This window comes from Pinus tabuliformis, chromosome 8 (assembly GCF_031772625.1).
Source record: "Pinus tabuliformis cultivar Carrire ecotype Pingquan chromosome 8, CPIR1, whole genome shotgun sequence".
In the NCBI taxonomy this organism is placed as follows: Eukaryota; Viridiplantae; Streptophyta; class Pinopsida; order Pinales; family Pinaceae; genus Pinus; species Pinus tabuliformis.
In genome coordinates this window covers 682,948,709-682,963,242 of record NC_142294.1, presented here as the reverse complement: position 1 = coordinate 682,963,242, position 14,534 = coordinate 682,948,709, and the positions used below count along the sequence as shown (strand labels likewise).

At 36.1% G+C, this 14,534-nt stretch overlaps 1 pseudogene; it reads left to right on the top strand.

The window, feature by feature from the left end:
• Positions 1–12,090: 12,090 nt before the first annotated feature.
• On the top strand, positions 12,091–12,719 carry LOC149237427 (iron-sulfur cluster assembly SufBD family protein ABCI8, chloroplastic pseudogene; annotated as a pseudogene).
• Positions 12,720–14,534: the final 1,815 nt, after the last annotated feature.

Genomic DNA, 14,534 nt, shown 5'->3' with positions numbered 1-14,534 from the left:
GAATGGTTTCCAAGTTTAGTTTCTTGAAAATGGCCTCTAAAATAAGGTTGGCTTGGGATCCACTATCAAACAGAGTATCTACTTTGTTATGTTTTGTTATGACTCTGACATGGAAAAGCTCAATTCTTTGTTTTTCATTTTGAGTTTCAATGGGCTTGCTGGAAGAACTAGTACTTGCAATAGAATATATACCTTTTTTTAAAATTGGAAACTAGGGCCAAACTCCACATTGGTCATATTATTTATGACAATTGATATTTTTCTTGGATTCCTCTCTCTGAGAGGTGTATGATTGATCTAAAGATCATCCAATTCTGACATGTACAAATGAAGTTATGAATTTATTTTGATTATGGTCAAATTGTCAAGGTCGGCCAACAAACTTCTGTAGGCTCAAAAGCCCAAAAGTCACGTTTATTCATCCTCAAAGTCACATATAAATAGAAGGTGACTTAGCCTCATTTGGACACACTCATATTCACAATATGTCCAAAATGATAAACTTGAAGGAACCTATTAGTTCCACACCTATTCTAGTATCTAAACTACTCAACTTGGTGTAAGTCTACTTGTGAGTTAACACTTGTCCAATCTAGTAGAGAAAGGAGCAAGGGAAAATTTAAAGCGAGAAAACCTATATCAAAGGTATTAAAAATACTTATCTGAAGAGGAAACTTCCTCTGGTCTCAACAAGTCGGGATCCCTCTTCTACCCATTGAAAATAATAAGTGTCGAAGAAAATTCTATTAAATAAATAACTATAGGGTGAAATAAGGGAAATGCTTCCTGCATAGTGAGGTGAAGCAAATGACTTCGTTAGGGTACTACACATGCCTACTAGTAGTGAAGCAGCTTTTGTGCTCCTAAACTGACTCCATAGGGGCACTTCCCAGGCTGATTGGCAGTAAAGAAACACTAGAGATGAAAACTCATACTCTAAATATCATAAACTTGTTGTGTACATTACCCTCTCCTGGATTGAAATGATTGTGATATGGTTTATCTTTCGTGTGTTCAACCAAGTCGAAGAAAGTGAGGTACAATGTGTATAACTTGGTCAAAAGAGGAAGTAGGGGGATTCTAATTGGTGAATCAATACTTCCTGAAGGACTGACACTTTAACTGAAAGATATTCCTAAACAAAGAAACTGAAGCTCGCCCACTATGTTGCCAAGTGTTCTTGCTACTACAACAACCTCCAAAATTTCAGTACATTCAAATTTTGGAGCCTACTTTATCATTGTGTGAAGTGTCATTTCATGTCATCCTATGTGTTTCACATGTTCTTGAGTGTTCTCAAGTGTCATCGTATTGATTAGAACAACTTTGGTGTATTTCATGATTGTAACATATTTGTTGTTGTAAAATGACACTTTTGGTTGTAGCGCACACACTTCACCTGTTGTGCTTGGGGAATGTCTATAAAGTGGTGTTTTTATGTTTACTTATCATTATAAAATATTTCCTAAGTTTTCTTGATGATTTGATATGTGTCGCATTTGATTCTATGTTTAAACTCATTGTTTTCTCCCATTTTCCTATATTCTAGATAAACAAACTTTGATTTCAAAGTGAACCCATTAAGGCAAAGAGCACATGAGCGCACTTTGAAGCCTTGATCAGGAAACCTTCGTTGTTCGGAAGTGTGCCATATGCCCTCCAAGAGTGAAAATCATGTTCCTTAAACATTTTCCCCTTCCTTATTCTGAAGTGCGCCCTTGAGAGACCAAGTATTCCTTTGAGTGCACTCCTTTGACCCAAAAGAATGCGCCCTCCTTGAGCGCATGAGCACACCGCAAAGACCTTAAGATCCACCCTTCAAACTTCATAATGTTCCATGCGGTCCCTTGACCCTTTAGTGCTTGTGCACACTTCGAAGGCACGAAACTTCATCTTTCAGCCTTCAGACTTGCATCATGCACCCTCTTAGGTCTCTTGAGCACATGAGCGCACTACAAAGGCCTAAAGCCTCCCACTTCAACCTTTAGGAGTGCGTCCTGAGAACTCCTTCTCTACTTTGAGTGCACAATGCACTTGGGAAGCCCAAAGCCTTCTCCTTCATCCTTCAGACTTGAGCCATGAACCTTACCTTGTTTTCCTTTTCCTTTGAGTGCATGAGCACATGCCAAGGCCTGTAGCCTCTTACTTTCAACCCTTTATCCTTTCAAAGTGCGCCCTTGTTCCCATAAGCACTCCTTGTTCCTTTTAAGTGCATTGATTAGGCATGAACATAAAATCAACATAAAAAATGTTAGAATAGGATATTTTCAGGCTGATGGTTGCTTGTTATGAGTGATTGCAGATATAGTTATTCCAGGAAAAACATGACAAGCATGCATGAGGAAGACTGGGAAAAGAAGGAAAATAAAGGAGCGTTGAAGAACAAAGAACACATTGAAATATTGATGATCAAAGCACCCTGAAGACTCCATTAGATGAAAGACCCTTTGGAGGGTGAAGACATCAAGGATTGGTAGCCGCATGAAGAATGAAGACACGAGTAGTGGCCATGTCTCGATTAAAGAAATTCTATGTCATTAGTCACTATTAGTCCCGGTCATCAAGGATAGTGACAAATCACGTCTTCATCACATGATGATGTGGAAGTTATGATGTAATAATGTAATCATTGTAAAGACAAATAAGTGGAAGTCCAAGAGTCATTTATGGACAAAAGAGTCATGGAAGTCCAAAGGACATAAAATACCAAGTGATATGTAATTCCAAAAGTCATTTGGATGTCCAAAGGTTGTAGAAGCCCAAAGGTCATAAGGAGTTGGAAATTCAAGAGTCATGGGGATGTGAAATGTCATGCCTCAAGTTATAAATGGATCCTAATTACTCATGTAAAGGACCCTTAACCTTGGCTTCTACAACAAAGCATTACAAAGACAACATTAGTACTTTGGGGAGAAAGTAGTGGCTCTAACGCTCCACTATTGGAGCTAGTGATGTTCATTGTATTTATGTATCTTCACTAGTATAAAATGAGAAATTAGTGACCAGGTGACTAAGAAAGTTAGTCACCACAAATTTTCCAAGTGAAATACTACCAAATATTTCACTAGTATAAAATGAGAAATTAGTGACTAGGTGACTAAAAAAGTTAGTCACCACAACTTTTCCAAGTGAAATACTACCAAAAATGAGCAATCTTAAGTGACCGAACTAAAAACAACTAACATAAATCACTAATTTAGTCACGGGTTAAAATATGTGACTAGCTAATAAGTAATACAACTAAAAATGACTAATATGAATGCCTAATTTATTCTAAGAAAAAAAGTACAACTACCTAACAAGTACTACAATAATATGAATCAATTTTTTATGTTAGTCATCTTAATTGTGTCAAGCAATCTAAACTTACAAGTGATAGGGGATTGAAAGGCTATTAAATATTGGTTGAAAGGTTATCCTTCCTTAAACACTTCTTCATCCTCACATGGTGTATAGGTGAGCCAACTTTGCATTATTTATCTCTAATAATTTGTAATTTTAAAAATATATTTTTTAATAAAAAAAATATTTTATGTATTTTTTAAAAATCTATTCATTGAATCTAATTGGATCTAGTTCCAATTTGAAATTAATTTGAAGAGAAATTTTAATTTTTAAGACTATAATATCAAATAAAAACTACTTTAATTTCATATTAACCGACCTAGATCCATATTAACCCTGGATCTATCAAGCGCCGAGAGGGATCCAATCTCTCGAGGTGCAAACTTTTTTTTCTAGTGCAAAACTTGAGGAAAGGTTTGCACCTTGAGAGATTGGATCCCTCTCGGCACTTGATAGTTATAGGGTTAATATGGATCTAGGTTGGTTATATAATACTATATAATATCTATATTTGTATTGTTAGGAAATTATATATTACAGAGCAATGGAACACATAAAATATATTGCAAAAATATAAACACAAAAAACACATAAAACAAGAGAGACAAAGATATACGTGGTTCACCCAGTTTGGCCTACTTCCACAGAGAAACAACCAGTCATTCCTTTTATATTATCCAACAAAATGAAGAGATACAACCTATAGCAGATCTGTTGTAATTCCCTCTTCTCTCTCACACAATCTCCTCTCTCTTTCTCACTCAGAATACAGATCTACATAGATACAATACAATTCCCTCATATATAGCGAGGGGTTTCCTTCTAGGGAAAAAAACCCTAAATTAAACATAACTTCTACATTCAGATCTTCACCTAATGAATGGTCCAGATTGACTACGAAATTACAACATTTTACAAGGCAATTTTACATCTATTTTTAGCTTCGGGGGCAGCGCCCCCAATCCCCCACCAGGGGGCCTCCTAAAGATCGCTGCCACCCCCATGGACCCCCCTTGCAGCGCAAATATTACGGGAAGTGTTGCCGCCACATTACAAACTGGGGTCCAATGTGGTGATACCTCTGAATAAAGAAGATAATCAGGCTCCACACCCAACAATCTCCCACTTGGAAACTGATTATAGCAACTCCACCGCTGCTTCATTTGTTGGACAATGACTCCACTTTGGACCTGGTTGTTTCTCATATTCTTCATCATACTTGAAGACCAATTGAAACTGAGCATAATCTCAGTTTCTCCCTGGTTATAACTTTTGTTAACATATCTATAGGATTCTGGCTAGTGTGTATCTTTTCCAACTTCAACTGTCCATCTTCCAACACTGACCGTATGAAATGATACTTGAGTTGTATATGTTTTGTCTTGGAATGAAATGCATAGTTCTTTGCAAGATGTATGGCACTTTGGTTGTCACTGTATAACCTGCCCAACTCCTACTTCTTACCCAATTCATCCAGAAAACTTTGTAACCAAATCATTTCTTTACTAGCCTCTTTAGCAGAAAAATACTCTTCTTTCGTTGTTGAGAGTGCAACAACACTTTGCAGTTTTGAAACCCAACTGATAGCTATTCCACCTACAGTGAACACATACCCTATTGTGCTCCTCCTGTTATCTCTATCACTTGCCATATCTACATCAACATATCCCCACAGAGCAATGTTTGAACCATCAAAGCATAATGCTTGATTTATGGTACCTCTCAAATACCTGAGAATTCACTTCACCACCATCCAATGTTCTTTTCTTGGATTGTTCATGTACCTGCTTACAACTCCCACCGCATATGTAATATCAGGCCTTGTGCAGACCATTGCATACATTAAGCTTCCAACTGCTGATGCATATGGAAATTTAGACATATAAGCCATTTATTCCTGAGTCTTAGGACACACCTCCTTACTTAGTTTGAAATGGCTAGCCAAAGGTATACTAACTGGTTTTTCATTCTGCATATTAAATCTTTTCAACACCTTTTCTATGTACTCACTCTGAGACAATGTTCTTTTTTGATTCTTTCTGTCTCTAGTTATTCTCATACCAAGGATTTGTTTTGCAGCACCCAAATCCTTCATTGCAAATGAGTTTGCCAATTTTCTTTTGAGCACCTTTATTTCCTGCATGTTAGAACCTGCAACAAGCATTTCATCTACATACAATAACAATATAATATAGCTACCATCATTTTTCCTTTTGAGATAAACACAATGATCAGAGTGACGTCTAGTATAACCTTGTTTAGACATAAACCTTTCAAATTTTAGATACCACTACCTTGGAGCCTGTTTTAAGCCATACAAGCTCTTCTTCGACCTGCAGACTAGTTTCTCCTTCCCTTTTACCTCATATCCTTGTGGTTGCTACATATATATCTCTTCCTCCAAATCCCCATGGAGAAAGGCTGTATTTACATCTAACTGCTCAAGATGCAAATCTTGAGCTACTACTAGACTTAAAATTGTTCTAATTGAATTCATTTTAACAACAAGAGAAAATATCTCATCAAAGTCTATACCCTTTTTCTGTGCAAACCCCTTCACCACAAGTCTAGATTTATACCTTTTTCTACCTTCATCTTCTTCCTTTAACCTGTAACCCCATTTATTCTGCAATGTTGTTTTACCTACAGGCAACCTGAATAGGTCGTAAGCCTGATTATGTGTTATGGAGTCCATCTCTTCTTTCATGGCTTGCTCACACTTCTTCCTGGTTTCTACCTGCACTGCTTCTTCATAACATTCTGGTTCACCAGAATCAGTCAACAATACAAAATATAATGAAGGAGAGTATCGTTTAGGGGGTCTACTTATCCTGGTAGAGCTTCTAACACCACTTTCAGGTGTTTGAGGTGCTTATTGATGTTGTGGTTGTTGTTGTTGTTCTGGCAGTTGATCATTATGATCTCTAGGCACCTTCACTTTTTCTGTGATCTCATCAAGCACCGTGTACTCTCTGTTTAGTTTTTCCTGTTTCTTTTCCTGCATATGATCCTTATACAAAACCTTTTCATTGAATATGACATCTCTGCTCCTAATAATTTTGTGTTTTTCATAATCATAAAAGTGATAACCAAAATCATTAACAACATATCCAAGTCTTCAAAGGCTTCAAAACCAAAAGTCTTTAAAAATGAGTAGTTTACCTTTTTACCTGTCCATGCCTCCTCTGGAATACCACCATCAAAGGAACTTTAAGGGCCTCTGTTTATTAGATAAACAACAGTATCTACAACATCTGCCCAAAATTGTAAAGGAAATCCCGCATGCAATATTATGCACCTTGCACGCTCCATGATTGTTCTGTTCATCATTTCTAACACACCATTTTCTTGTGGTGTTCCTAGAACTGTCTTTTCTCTGCAAATTCCATTCTCTGAATAGTACCTATCAAACTCTTTGCTGCAATATTCACCTCCATTGTCTGATCTAAGACACTTCAACCTTTTTCCTGTCTCATTTTCAACCAAAGCTTTCCATTTCTTGAAAGTATCAAATACATCAAATTTATTTCGAATACAATAAATCCAGGTTTTTCTGGTTGCATCATTAATAAAAGTAACATAATAATGAGAGCCACCGAGAGATGATACTTGAGTAGGTCCCCATACACCTGTATGCATAAGCTCTAATTTTTCACTCTTATTTTCTTTCCCAACTCTGAGGAATTTGACTCTCTTCTATTTTCCATAAACACGATTCTCATAGAATTTTAAATCAACATGCTTCAAACCTGGCAAAAAATTTCTTGAGTGAAGAATTTGCATCTCCTTCTCACTCATGTGCCTAAGCCTATGATGCCACAATGTCATATCTTCTCCTGTTGAGGTTAAAGCATTAACAGAATTAGAAATACCATTACATAAATACAATGTACCAACCTTTTCTCCTTCTGCTATTACCAGGGCTCCTTTAGTGACCTTCCAGGTTTTATCTATAAAAGTAGTCACACAGCCTTCACCTTTCAACTGCCTTTTTGAAATAAGATTTTTCTTCAGATATGGAACATGCCTTACCTCCTTCAATAGCCATTGGTTTCCGTTCTGTTGTTTTATGAAAACTGTACCCATTCCAATGATTTTACAGGGTTTATCATCACCCAATCAAACTTGTCCAAAATCTCCTTGAACATAATCATGAAAATGTTTCCTATCAGGTGTGGCATGGAATGAGGCCCCTGAATCTACCACCCAAGCATCAATAATATTTTCTAATGAAAGAATCAAAGCATCTTGAAACACATCACCTGTCACATTTGCTTCATGATTGTTTTCTTGTTGCGCGTCTCCTTCTTTTCCCTTCCGAGACTTGCAGTCTTTCTTCAAGTGTCCTTTCTTCCTACATTTCCAGCACACTATCCCCGATTTGGACTTGGATCTTCCTTTCCTTGACTTACTACAATATCCTGGGCCCTTTCCTCTTTCCATTTTTCTTCCCCTAGTCTCTGCAGTCAAAGCATTACCTGATGTCTCACCGGAGCTTTTATGTCGCATTTCCTCGCTAAGGATTGCACCGACAACATCATCAAACTTTAAAGTCCTAGATCCAGAGACAGAGTTACTAATGGCCATAACTAAACCATTCAAACTTTTTTGAAATGAGCACAGAAATAATAGAGCCCTAACTTCATCATCAAAAGTTACCCCTACAGAACTTAACTGGCTGGTAACTGTATTAAATTCATTTAAATGGTTAGCAACAGATCCACCTTCTAACATCTTCATATTAAATAAACGCTTCATAAGAAATACCTTATTTGAGGCCGAGGGTTTTTCATATAGTTTGGCCAATGTCGACATTAAAACTTCTGTTGTCGTTTCCTTTGAAATATTAAAGGCTACTGACGCTGCTAGGCACAACTGTATTGTTCCAAGTGCCTTTCTGTCGAGAATTTCCCATTCTATTTTTGTCATACTCGTCAGCTTCTTTGTATTTCCACTCAATCGTTGGTAGAGATGCTTTTGGTACAAATAATCTTCCATCTGCATCTTCCATAGCTGGTAGTTTTGGCCATTAAATTTTTCGACCCTAAACCTACCATCTTCCGTCATTTCTCTCACTCGAACCAGGAACCCTTCATTCCTGTGAGTTTATCAGCCAAATAGACCTTCGACTCTGATACCAGTTAGGAAATTATATATTACAGAGCAATGGAACACATAAAATATATTGCAAAAATATAAACATAGAAAATACATAAAACAAGAGAGACATAGATATACATGGTTCACCCAGCTTGGGCTACGTCCACGGAGAAACAACCAGTCCTTCCTTTTATATTATCCAACAAACTGAAGAGATACAACCTACAACAGATCTGTTGTAATTCCCTCTTTGCTCTTACACAATCTCCTTTCTCTTTCTCACTCAGAATACAGATCTACATAAAAGCAATACAATTCCATCATATATAGCAAGGGGTTTCCTTCTAGGGAAAAAAACCCTAAATTAAACATAACTTTTACCGTCAGATCTCCGCCTAATGAACAACCCAGATTGACTACGAAATTACAACATTTACAAGGCAATTTCACATCTATTTTTGGCTTCGGGGGGTGCTGCCCCCGATCCCCCACCAGGGGGGGGCTCCTAAAGATCGCTGCCACCCCCCCTGGACCCCCTTTGCAGCACAAATATTACGGGCAGTGTTGCCGCCACATTACAAACTGGGGTCCAATGTGGTGATACCTCTAAATAAAGAAGATAATCAGGCTCCACACCCAACATGTATTTGTGTCTCTTTGTTATTCTCTCTCTCTATCTCACCCCCAAAAATACACACACTCTCTCTCCCTCTCTTTCCCTTATCTGTCTATATCTCTTTTCCCCTTCTCTTCCTCTCTATCTATATCATTCTCTCTATTCCCTTCCTCTCTCCTCTCTCCCTCACTCTCTCTCCATGATTCCCTTGTCATGCCCTCTCTCTCTCCACCTTTCTCCCTCTATGTTTTTCTTGTTCCCTCCTTCTCTTGTTCCCCCCAATTCCATCTCTCTCTCCCCATCTCTATTTTCCTTCCTCTCTATCCCTTATCTCCCACCTCCCTCTATCTCTCCCCCCAAATTACTCTCCCTCTCTCTCTCTCTCTCTCTCTCTTCCGTCCAACTCTATCACTATCTCCCCCTCCCTGTCCTTCTCCATCTCTATGTCTCCATATCTCTCCCTTCCCCTTCTCTCCCTATCTCTGTCCTCTCCTCTTATTTCTCTACCCTCCTCTCCTCTCTCCCTCACTCTCTCTCCATCTCTCCCTTCTCACTCCTCTCGATCTCCACCTCTATCTCTCTATGTCTTTGTTATTTCCTCCCTCTCTCTCCCACTCCAACTCCATCTCTCTCTCTCTCTCTTCCTTCCTCTCGCTCCCTCTCTCCCACCTCACTCTCTCTCCCCCCCATCACTCTCTCTCTCTCTCTCTCTCTCTCTCTCTACCCTCCAACTTTTTCACTATCTCCCTCCCTCTCTCCACCCGGTCTCCAACTCTCTCTTAAATTTGATCACATTGTATTGTGTTTAAGATATTATCTAAATTATAAAAACTTAATTGGTTGTAAACTATTAAACCTATATTTTGGATCAATCATGTTAAAATAAAATAAAATAATGTATACATGTTATCGGCCCATGCTATTGTAACAAAGCCAATTTACAACTTCATAGCCATGGTAAAGCCAGGGTGAATATTCATGGTTAACAATATTGTCATATTGTTATAAAATATTTTGATTGTGAAATAATTTATGTTTTTTGGGCATGTGGTATTGATAATCCATGGTATTGACCCATGGTATTGTAACAAAGGCTATTTTTTACAAGTTAATAATATCTACCTTAATGTGAGGGTGAATATCCACGGTTAAGCATCTTGTCATATTGCTATAAAATATTTTGGTTGTGAAATAAGTTATGGTTGGTATTGGCCCATGGTATTGTAACAAAACCTATTCACAAGTTAATAACAAAATAAAAATATAAAAAATTGAATTTTATTATTTTTATTAATTTAACTTTTTATTATTAATTGTGGCCATATTTAAATGTTTACACTCATCCCAATATCATTTTAAACCTTTTATTTATTTATTTTAATTTAGCGTCTTACCCAAAAATAACAAAGTCTTATTAAAAATAAATCATTTAACCCAATTTCAATTTATATATTTTATTTTATATTATAAATATTTCTTTATTTTTTCCATTATAAATATTTCTTTTCTTTTTCATTTCCAATTTAGCACTAGGTTAAAATAAAATATTTATAGATTACAACATCACAATGTAGCACTGCATTTTTCTCTACCTTGTTGATAGTTGTGTGGAAATTCCAGAAGAAGGAAGACCATCAACGTGATCTATGGATTTCATGGGATTCGAACCCTAGATGGAGTTTGCATGAAAAAAACCTTAGGAGGGGATTTCATGGGATTCGAACCCTAGATGGAGTTTGCACATGGAACACCTTGGGAGGGCATCAATGATTAGATGGAGGAAGGGCAAGGTCATTGGGCGTGGAGATTTTGGCCATTTGTACATGGGTATGAATTTGGACTTTGGAGAGTTCTTCCTTTTTACTAAAGATGATTTTTGTTCTTATGGGTAAAAAATTTCGAGTGTTTATATGATCAAAGCATAAATTTCATCTAGAGTTGAGGGTTTAATGATTATGATAAGCATTTTGCATGTCCTTATTGTACAAAGGGTTTAATGATTATGATAATGCAGATCTTGATTGCAGCCAACAATTCATCAAAAGATAATGGACAAGTAAGCATTTTGCATGTCCTTATTGTACATATCAGTTCACTCCTCCTTAACTTTTCTAGGGTCAGAATGCATGAAACTTTGTTTTTTCTTTTCACCTTTTTTTTTAGTGGTTGATTGTTTGTGTAATGGACTCTACCATGCCCAAATTCAAAGGGATCGAGTGATGCAAGCAAATTTTCTGGTAGGATGAAAATACTAGACCTTCCTCAAACTTCATTACATGAAATTAAAATTTCTTGTAATCATGAACTTAATTTTTTTCTGTTTCATCCTTAAATTTTGATCTCAATGCCTACATTTTTAAACCATGTTACTATATTTTAAGTAGAATATACTTAGATCCATTAAACCTTACAACTCTCCAAATCTTAGGTTAATTTCAGCTAAAAAGAAGGAACCTGAATGGCTTTTGCAATTTAGACTCAATGCTTACAGACAATGATTAAAAATGGAAGAACCCAAATGGTCTGATAAATTTTACCCACTCATCAATTTTCAAGATCTTTGCTATTATTCTGAACCTAAACAGAGAGAGTAGAAGAAGAAGAGGAGCCTAGATGAGGTGGACCTTGACCTGCTTGATACTTTTCAAAAGTTGGGCATGCCCTTGACTAGAAGAAGAGATTGACCAACGTTGTTGTAGATGTTGTTTTTGACAGTGTTTTCATTGCTACCATGCATAGGTAGACTCTATAGGAAGTTGAGGTTATCTTTTGTTTGTTATAAGAGGTAATTCGGGAGTATCTTGATCTAGTTAGGAAGTAATGTTTTCATTGCTACCATGCATAGGTAGACTCTATATGAAGTTGAGGTTATCTTTTGTTTGTTATAAGAGGTAATTCGAGAGTATCTTGATCTAGTTAGGAAGTAGCTTGGCAGGGTTGTTCCTCCTGCTGATAACTATTATGCTGCATTGTATTTTGTTTTTAGTGATAACTCCTTCTATTAAATCCCCAAGCACATTTTGTCACCCATGGAAATATACACTTATTCCAGGATGAATGAGATGGAGACCAGGAAGTTTGAGATGACTCTTATTGTTGTAGACGAGAGGAGTTATGTGAGGTGAGAGGAGTTCTGTGACATATATTGAAGGATGCACTACACCATTTTATGACACCAATCATCTCCATGCCACAGTAGTGGATCTCTATTGCACCGAGGGAGCAACAATAAAGTATTCCACTATGAAGAATTGGTATGTCGGGGACGAGGAATGCAGACGTGGGATTTATAATTTTATTACAAAAAGAGGTTTGTGTGATGGAGACAAATCAAGGATTTCGTGGACCTGAGTAGAGACTGGTTCGACAATCATCTGTAAATACTCAAGCATTGTTTTAAAAGGTGATGATGCAATTGGTGAGTTCTATTCTATTGCCTTGAAAAATAACTATCAATAGGGGGACAAAGATGATCCTTATAGGGGAGAATTTCAGGAGTAGGATTGTTTCTAAAATTACATCTATAGGCAAGTCAAGTAACTACTATAGAGGATTAGTGCAGGTGCAACCAAATTCTCATAATGCCAGGAAATTTTCACAGTGTGATTCGATACTCATCGGTGACTAGGCAGTTGTAAATACTTATCGTTACATTTAGGTACAATTTGAGTTGCATTCTAAAGTCTCTAATTTCATTTATTGATAGTCCTTGTGTCCTTGTCTCTCTTAATTTCATTGTGGTAGGATTGGAATGGGTTAAAAAATCAAGCATATCATTGACTAAAATAGACACCTACATGTCACTACATGTCATTGTGCATACTCTCTATATTTGAGACAATTGGAAGTGAGCAATATTATGTGTGCAAAACTAAAAATCCTAGTAGGCATGATGAATCCAGTCTTAGCATGGAAATCAAAACCAGGAATCATAAAATATCAATAAATTTGTGACACGAAGTAAAAAAACACAATAAAACATTTTATGCCAACATTGTCTATTTAGTGCAAGATACTAATAATATTTCATAATTTTCAAAGATGGTGGATGTCATGAAGATGCCCTCAAGCAAAGTAACTGACTTGAAGATAAGATGGTGAGTTCAACTATTTACTTTAAATAGGCTAAATTTAGGTAATTAAAACAAGTTTGAAAATAACTAGAAACACCACCCCCACATCATTTTATTTCCAGTTGTACAAGATAATATTGAATAAAATTATGAGCACTTCCATTTAAATTGACCGTACATAAAATAACAAACAAGTTTGATGCTTTTAAAAGCTATATCCATCATTAAATATAAGATATGACAAGGATGACTCATAATTTTAAAGGCTATATCCATCACCAACTATAAGATAACAGTTAATGAGATGAGAAAAAGTTTGTCTTGATATAACATGTAAACATCATATTACTTATAACTCATGCATATTGTATCTTATTGTGCATATGTTAATTTTATAACTTCAATCTAGGTAATTTTTTACATTTAAATTGTCAAATATGTAGAAGTTACATTACACTAGCTTAAATACGCACACAAATAAAATATCAGAATGACAGGGGAATGAGTAAGCATTTTCACACTGGTTTAAAATTTCCCCTTGGTTGGTGAAGAACCAATTCAATGCTATTTCTAGTGGATTATTAAGTTATTAATTGAAGATAAAAAAAATGTTAGTCTCTTAAATGACTGAAAAAAAGGATATTTAGAATGTTATATAAAAGTCACATTTCACGTAGCTATATCTACCCTGACGTAACTATAATATTCCAACTCATTTCTTATATAGAAGTTACATTTCATGTAGCTATATAAGTTACATTTACATGTTTTAGATAGAAGTTACATTTCACATCTTTATATCTACCTTTACATAACTATAATATTCCAACTCCATTTTTTTCACACTTTTCAACATTTTGAAGATTTGTCTACTTTAGTGTGATTATGCAATTAAATAATTAAATAGTTGATATTGTTTAAGACATCTCCTATTTGCAACCTTTTGAATTCTTAAGTCGGATCTTGGGTAGGTTTTTGTTACTACCATATATCATGTTTTAAGTAGATGGTGTATTATAATTCACCCAAGAGACTTTAGGAGCAACCTTGAATTGCATGCTTGTTTCGATTATACATCTAATATTTGCAACCTTTTCCAGGTGAAGAAACCAATAGCCCATGTTGAACATGAAGAAAGTACCTCAAAAATTGGGGAATATCAGTTATTATATATCCAGAGGGGTATAGATCCAGAGAAGGAAATGACAGCTATCATAAATGGATTTTGTCAGGTTGTATTTAATGAAATCCCACTAGAATTTGCTATTAAAGTAGACCAATTGATGAATTTGAAGCTTGAAGGTAGTGTTGAATAGGTGTTGCAAGGTATCTCTATAACACTATCTATATACATGATTCTAATTCCATGAGATGGTGTCTCAATAACACTATTGTCCAGT